The following is a 9,040-nucleotide window of genomic DNA, read 5'->3' on the forward strand; positions in this document are numbered from 1 at the left end:
ACCAAACCAAATAACCCAATCTAACCATAGATTCCATCTCAGCTGCATGTATATGAAAAGTAGTTATTTTTGTAATCCCTTCCCCACCACCACACCTTTCTTTACAGCAGTTCCCTATGCCCTCAAATTAATTCTAATCCTGAAAAATGGATTCTCTAACAAAGTGAGCTCTCAGGAACTTCATAAGCACATGCAGTTACAGAGGAAAATTATCTCAAAATAATATCTCTATGGACCTATCAGCTGCACACATGATGCTATGCTGCCATTTTGCATGCCATAGCATCACTCACAGAAAACTCAGCAATTTAAAACTGTTCCATTAAGTGCCCCTAACATCCAATCGGGTAGTTCGAGGTCTGGTAAAAACACTACATAAAAATACAGTAAATGATAGTCCTTAGTCTGAAGGCCTGACTTCCTCCTCAACTTTTTTGCTCTGCTAAGAGTAATTCAAGAAGTTAAACTTAGAACACTATAATGTAACTCTTACATCTGAAGCACGACTTCTATTCATCACTGCTCACATAAAGCAAACAATTACAATTCACATGGAAAAAATAACACATCAAAGGCCTTCCTCCTTTTGGAGAGCTTCTGCTTTAAACCAACATGCCTGTTAGGCTGGAGAAAGCTTTTCTGGCAGTATTTCCAAAGCTCAGCTTCAAATTATGTCCAGAGAGAAAATGTTTTAAGAAGCTGCTTCGAGGGGAGGAACCCCCAGCAGCCAATAAATCTGCATCTAATGGATCTAAATTCATCACAGAATTAAAATCTTTTGCACTGATTTCCCAGTGAACGTCTATTTCTTAAGATTTTTGCAACACAATAGTCTGTTTATTTAAAAAATGAAGGTAGTTTCACGATGGTTGAATCTTTCCTTAAGCTTTAATATGATGACAGATTATTTTAAAAACTAGAACAGAGAAAAAAAAAGTCAAGATTTTTGTCTTAGAAAGAAGCACCGACTGACAGCTCCGTACCCTTGAATTACAGCAGCTGCAACCACTTGTGATGTATTCTGGCATTCCAAATTAAACGTATCCCAAAAATAAACTGAAATCATCACTCATTTCTTCATGAGTGTAATATCCAACAGACCTATAGAAATTTCCACTGCTTTACTGTCTTAACACCTACAGTTTCCTTTTTGCACTTGAACAGTGGCACTATGCCATATGTTTATTAGCAGCTGTTAAACATGCCCTGCAGTTGAAGCTTGTCAAGTCAAGAATACATGTGTGCTGTCTCTAAGACAAAGGCTGAAAGATCTCTCCCAAGTTTCATTAAATCTAAATGGCTTTGCTGCCTCATTATATATGTTGGAAATATGGTCAGGGTACAAATTACCTACTTTTATTCCAAGTATCTGGTATCATGGCATTAAGGAAAAAATGGGGCTATTGTTTTGGTATTAATTTAAACATATGTATCAAGAGAAATTCAAGTGCTATTAAACGTGTGAAAGGATATGGAAATTAAACATAAAAGCAGAAGGAAAACAGAGATTCTTAATCAGATTTTTGATAAAGCAAGTGTGACCTGAAAGTGCACAACAAAGAAAATTACATTGACGCTTGAAAAACTGCAATTCCTTCCCTTGTGAGAAGTTTTTAACTGAAATATAATTGCACAGGGATGCATCCAGCAGTTTTCCATTTGAAAACACTAATCTCTGTACAACTACCTTATAGAAGCTTCCTTTGTCCAAACCTTATCTTTAATACAGCACAAAAGAACCACTCATTTATCCTACTGTTTCATTTATTATTACAGTTACTACAAATATTTTTTTCTTAAACTATCTGTGGTATAAAAGCAGAGGCTCACTTTTATAAAGATTCCCATGACGAAGGAAGGTTAATCTTCAAATAAATACTTACATTAACTTTTAAGCTACTGTGACATGCAAGCCAATGTTCTGTCCCCTCCTTCTACCCTCTTAGTATTTAAGTCTTACAACAGAATGGGGATAAGAAGACAGGAAGAAAAAACTAGTAAGTTTAGTAGGAAAAACTCCTTGGAATATGTTTTATTTATGTGTACCTTAATGGGAGTAAGAGAAACTTCAAAGTGTGGCATGAATTAGCAACATCTACTGACACAGAAGGCTACAGAGTGACAGGACATGACTGTACAGGGTAATCTTCACAACTCAAAGTTAGAAACTAGGCAACAAGATGGTCAGGAATATAATGCAATAACACTAAACAAAAAGCACACTTTCAAAGATACAAAGAGGTAAAAGAAATTAAGAATGAAAGTTTCAAAATTAGAAACAAGTTATTTAAAGCAAGTTTGGCTAAAATACTGCTGCAGAGTGAATAGCAAACCCCAGATTGGAGGAAACTGATAAGATGACCTACTGCCATGAAACATCTGTAACAACAGCTGCCTTAGAAATACACTTACTGAAAAGATAGTATTACTCATCTTGGAGGTGAACATTGCATTTGTAACTCCAAAAAAACAGTATTTTAGATAACTGATATGTATGCACCATTAAGGTTCTCCTTGTAGTCCTGCAGTAGTTTCACTTAAAACTTGCATACTTTTTCCAACTAGCTCTAAGAAAACCTACGTTCATGTAACATTTTATCTGTTGTCCTGATATCCTACCCAAACATTAGAATAGCAGCTCTTGTCCATGGTACCCTGAGCTCCTTAAAGTGCTCAAGCAATAAGCTCAATTTAACTATTGCACTACAATTTGGAGTCCAGATACATCTATACTCTGGTGGACGTTTTAATTAGAACTGAGCTCTACAAAAGGGAAAATGGAGCTATCAGGGATTAATTCTGGCTAACAACTCAAATTCTGCCTAACACTTCAAGTACTAGCCTAACCTGAAGCACATTAGCTTGTGCCCGCTGGCAAGTTTAATGCCAGCTAGGCGATCCGAGTGAACTTTCGCAGTGCAGACATCCTTAGGAGGAAAGGCTGCAGAAGGCTGGTGATTCAACACGAGTACTTTTCAGGAGCTTTTCATCCACATATGTTCTGGAGTTAGCCCTGCCTTATTTGTAAGAGCAGCCAAGAAACACAGTAACTTTAAGTTCAGCGGGGAACATGAAGAGTTTCGCTAGTCCTAAAGCATTAGAGGAGAGCTGGCATATTAACATGGCTTTCAGGAAACCACATGTTTATCTCAAACATACACCAAGCAACTGCAGACTTCTTGCTCGCTAACTCAATCTAAAGCAACACAATTGGGAAAAAGATTTAGGCGAGAAGGTCTCGACTATACAGCTGTGAGATTAATGCGCAGGGACCGTACCGTTAAGAACGGCAAAGTAACGCCAATTTCACGCTGGCAAGTTCCAGTTTCACACGCAGTCGTTAGCCGGACACTACCCTCCCCTCCCCGGTACCGCAGGAGGAAGTTGTAACGAGTGCTTTTAAATCAGTGCTGCAACACTGGTATTCGTACGCAACATTTTCCCACATTGCCGGTTTATCTTCGCGAGATAAACAGATAAACTAATGCAAACGGCACTCGCTACCTCCGAGCGCGTAGCGTTAACCAGGTACAGCAATAGTTGGTGCAAACCCTCCTTCCCCCCCGGGGCTGCACGCCGGCAGCGCTGACAGCGCTCTGCCTGCCCGGATCCAGCCGCAGAGTCACCCCAAATCGCAAAGCGGACTCGTCCCCCCCGCTCCGGAGGCGACGTGCGAGAGCAGCACGGCATGCCCAGCCCGCCGGGCGACAACACACACAGGAAGCCATTTAAAGAAGTTCACACACGTGGGCATAACACCCCCCACCCCCACGCGAAAGGGGCGGCCGGCCTCCCCCCTCCCGGGGACTCTGACATAACCTCATCTCGCTTTAAGGAACCTAACTCAGCCGAAATTTATTGAATACTTGTGTTTGAATATTCTTCATCTGTTAAAATGAGGTACATTACTGTTTTTAATTTATGTATTCAGGCACTATTAGATGACTCATTTGATGAATAATAACATTAAATTGTTCACTTGATGTTTATTTCTCCCTGATTTTCAATGCTCTAATTTTCCGTCAATATCAGCAATCGTTCTATTGTGTGGAAATGCTGCCTTTCCATATCCAGGAAATTTGGGGTTCAGAGCGAGAGACACAATAAAACCCCACTGCCGTGATTCATCCTATTCAGTATACTCAAGAACCCACTCTTGCAAAATCCTGAGCAAAGGAGTCCTGGGGGTTTACCACAGTAAGGACATCACACCCATGAGACTTCCCTGCGAAGAACACTGGACAACTATCGCATGCTTTGAACTGGCATCACCCCTCAGTTGTTTCCTGAGATTTCTAAAATTAAATATCGGTGATTTGAAGGAGTTAGGGCAAACTCTGAAATGAAGTCCTTTGAACAGATACATTCTAAAGTGCAGAAAAAGGTACAGTCGTGCAACAGTCTGGATTATCATATGAATACAATACATTTAGAGATATCCACTTTCTGTTAAGCACAATCCTACAAAAAGGAAGAATCTCCACTTCACTTCTTGAATAACAGGCACAGAAAACAAAGAAATTACACATTAACAGCCGTTGAAGCTCCTTCATACTTTCATTTATCCCATGGAAATTTATTAGTCCTATTATGACTAAAATAAAATGGTTGAAGAGGACTAGTGGATTGAAGTCAAACACATAGATCCATAGCTTTCCTTAAGCAGGTTTGGTAGCATTTGAGATTTATCATATCTATTATGATAAAGAATGCTACGAGCACATTTACTTTGCAAGAACATGCAGCAAAATAGCATTGAAAATATTTCTGTCTGGTCACAAAAAATTGGCTTTGTACAAAAAAAGAAAAAGTTCTGCTGAAGAAAGAGAAGAATTGAGATAGGGCTCAGTGAAAGCAAGCGCTTCAACCCCTTGGAGTTGAAGAAATCTTTTAATTGTACTTCTAAGCTGTTGTGTTTTCCTGGCACAAATATTCAAGAAAAGCAAATATTAAACTCCAGTGCTGGAATACTAACTATGAGTAAAATACAAGCCTGAGCAGGGTCCAGCATTTCATTTATGCAATATTTGCACTTCCACATATGTCTCCAACAAGCAGGGCAACATATTAAGTAGGCCTGTTCTGCACAATGGCAAACTTCAAAGAAAATGCTGAATTCTGTAGTCCATATGAATATTGTTACCTCAGGGTCCGACTCGCTCCCTCCTTTTGCCATTTGCACAACAGCAGTTTACCACGTAAGCCTTTGAGTCAGCAATGAGAAATAACATCACAGCAAGATGGTGCCTACTCTGCTTGCAGGCTGCTTGTATGGAAAAGCAAAATATTTTTGCCTGTATTTTAATAAAGAACACAAATGTTCTGCGAATCAAATGAGCAAATCCTCCGTAAGAGGTAATAGTGTGCACAGCCCAAGTAGCTCATTTTAAGTGTTGTATGGACTAGTTTCTCTTTTTCAGGTCTTAGCATAGTATGGGATGAATACAAACTGCTATCAAGCAATGAGTATCTGACTTGGCACTAGGTGCCAGGTACCTCCTTTCATGGGAATAGAACAATCACAAGATGGTTTTATTGTCATCAAGTTATTAACAGTATTAGGCATGGATAAGTAGCACTAAATAACAAAATCACAAGTAAACCCAACCTTACTTGCAGTTTTTGGAAAGCATACTGCACACCACACATTAAATTTCATATATGGGCCTAAGTTTAAACATAGTACCTAAAGGGGGCCTACAGGAGAGCTGGGGAAGGACTTTTTACTAGGGCATGTAGTGACAGGACAAGGGGGAATGGATATAAACGGGAAGAGGGCAGGTTTAGATTAAGCAATAGGAAGAAAATTTTCACTTTGAGGGTGGTAAGGCACTGGAACAGGTTTCCCAGAGAGGTTGTTGAGGCCCCATCCCTGGAGGTGTTCAAGGCCAGGCTGGAGGTGGCCTTGGGCAACCTGGTCTAGTGGGAGGTGTCCCTGCCCATGGCAGGGGGGTTGGAAGTCGATGATCTTCAAGGTCCCTTCCAACCCAAACCATTCTATGATTCTGTGAATATCTCTCTCACCGTTTCACATCATCTGCCCGGTTGCGTCACCCTGCCAGCCACTTTGGCATCTCTAGCCTGGTCACTGAGGGGGCAGAATAAGAAATGAAAAAGGCCTTGGTGCTGTGCAAACACCATTCACGTATCACAAATCTAAACCCCAGCCCCATACCAGCTGCTATGAAGAAAATTGATCCCATCCCAGCCAGACACAGTACAACAGATAACAAAAGATGTCAGTGAGGGAGAACTATGGAGTCTTCCCGATGAAGAAGTATGGTGTTGTAGCTGTCATGTAATGCCATATATTCCGTAATTAAAAAAGATACTCCTCTGTGTCTTGGCCTGGAAATATGCAAGGGTCTGGGAAAGTTGACTTTGACTTAAACTTCCGAGAAGAGTTTGCAAGGATACTATAAATGCTATCAATAATGCTATAAGCAAAAATGCTTTCCTCCTTTGGAAGAGTTACTTGGGAAAAGGGGACCTTTGCCAGAAAATTGACTTCTGCTTCTGGAAAGATTAGGAAAATATTTCTAAAATTCTGGGGGGGGGAGAGGAGAGTTGGTCATAGAGAAACAGAGAAACTGGAAAAGTCAGTATCAGCTTTCCAGGAGAGGAGCAAAGATGATCTAAATTTAGGCAAGGGGACAGAGGACTGATGGGAGATGAAAGAATTTTGGAATTTGCTGTGCCTCTCTGGGGCACAGGGTGGAGGTAGCGATTCAGATCTGGGTCCATCAAAGCGAAGTGTTCCCATGGTGCAGCCTCCATAAAATGCCAAACAGACCCGTATTTCATAAAGTTTTAGGCTTTGTGAGGTATCAGGGTTTTTAGATTCCTGTGGCACTTGATTCTTGCCTGTCAGCATTCATCAGCTGACTAGTGCCTCAGCACTTACCTACATTAGAATTTCTTCCCCTTTTGAAAATTGTATCATTTTTTAAAGAAATGTTTGGTGGTATAGATTATTTCTTACTGAACGTTTAAACTAGTGTTGGTTGCGGTGAGTGTATGCAGAAAGTTTACATTAAGAATTCCAGCTGGGATTCACATTTACGGAGCAGACTACTTGTGATCTCAGGGAGTGTAACCCGTGCCTCAGGACTGGTATGTTTAAAACTTGCCCAGAGGACATCCAGGAATTAGCTGGGATAAGTACATAGGAGGGTCGGTAGGGTAATGAGCTATAGGGTCCCTGTTTTGGAGTACAAAGAGGCGTCATTTGATTGCAGTAGGTAATCTAGAGTGCTAACGAATCGATATAGAACCATAAAATAATTTAGATTGGAGGAAACCTCTGGAGTTCACTCAGTTCAAAGTAGGGCCAACCTCAACGTTAACAGGCGGTTGCTCAGGAAGAACATCTCAGCCTCTCCTGGACCATTTGCTGAGAAGACCTTTGGTAATAGCTCCTCCCAAATTGTCTCATCACACTTTTGCTCTGTCAGCTTGCTACAAGGGATTCCACCGCTGTGCAGTGCACTCGGCAAGGGGAACTTAACAGAATCGTGGTGGCTAATTTAATTGGTCTATAATGGTTCTGTCACAGCAGAACTGAGGCTGTCTTGATCTGCTTGATAATTCTGTTTAACTGAGTGTCTTCACAGATGCAGGTCTCCCCAGGTAATCTTAACTTTCGCGTAACGCTTTTTTGTCACTGAGTAATTTGCAAAAGTTTTCAAACTACTTAATCTTCATTGCAGAAATTCTTGTTTTCAGACTGCTTTGTTGTACATCATGTTTTATATTATACTCATGATGGGACTAAATATTTCAAAAAGCATCCTGAGATGCTGTAGCAAAAATAGGTTTATTTTGTAGAAACATTAATTTGCTGTTTCTTCATTAACTGATTTTCAGTTCCCCTGACAAACCCACATGCTACTAAGGTTCATAGTTGAAAAAAAAACATTGATGGGCACCTCATGGTAATTCTTCAACATACTTTTTTCACCCATAGTCTCTTGAGAATCAGTAGTGTTTACTGCTGAAGTTCATATATTTGGACAATCAGCTAGAATCTCTTTCCTTTCCCTCTCCTTGATGGGACAGTATAGGAGAGAAATCTTCAGTCTTAGTCCCGGAGATAGCAAATGCTGTTTTGTTCAGTCTGAAATCTAATTCTCCAAATACAATATGCAGCTTCCTTATTTCTCTGGTAGTCCTTTGGTTCTTTCTCCTTCTTTCTCCTATGTTACAGAAAGACATAAAATTCTTCCACGTTTCATTGGCAGAGGATCATAAACTGATTTGGCTTCCTGCAAAAAAAAAAGCGAGACAGCAGAATTAATAATCAATGCATCATGATATATACACTGCTGCTGGGTGGCATTTTGCTCCAAATCTAGAATAATCCAAATCTAAACTATGCAGTTTCCAGTCACTGGTAGTACCATGTGCAGGGGACATACCCGAGGAAGATATCAATTGTCACTTATTTTTGTTTTCCAGGATCTGAAAGACCAATATTAAAACATAATTACATGTTCATAATGCTGTGAAAGGGAGTGAATGTCGCTTAAAATTCTGTTTATCACTCCCACTGTATATATGTCTGGGGAGAATGGTTGATAAAACTGCTTTGTGGGTGAGTATCATCACTAATCAGTTCCATATTGAATACTACTTAAAGCCCATTCTACCAAAACATTTAAACATGTGTCTGTACATTCTGCTGAATTAGTGTTTCAGTGAACAAATTGCAAGCTCCTGCACAAAGAATAGGATCTTTTGCTTTTAGATGATAAAACCCTGTGTGCAAGACTCTGAGGATGAAATTCTCATACTTGTGTGATGCCAGGTGTCAGGGACAGTGTGTTACCCATAGGGGTAGTGAGCTTATTAAGCACACCCAGTGTCTCCTTTTGTTGCAGCTGAGGAAAGTATTTAAAGTCTGATCTAACTCTTACAGAAGTGAGTGAGATATAGATCATGCCATGAGAGACATTGTGCAATTCCAGTGTATACCAATCATAGCATTTTCATCAAAATACTACTGGTACTAACAGCACATTATATCTGGAAAGATTTGTGT

This window comes from Charadrius vociferus, unplaced genomic scaffold, assembly GCF_000708025.1.
Source record: "Charadrius vociferus isolate BGI_N301 unplaced genomic scaffold, ASM70802v2 scaffold15, whole genome shotgun sequence".
Taxonomy (NCBI): Eukaryota; Metazoa; Chordata; class Aves; order Charadriiformes; family Charadriidae; genus Charadrius; species Charadrius vociferus.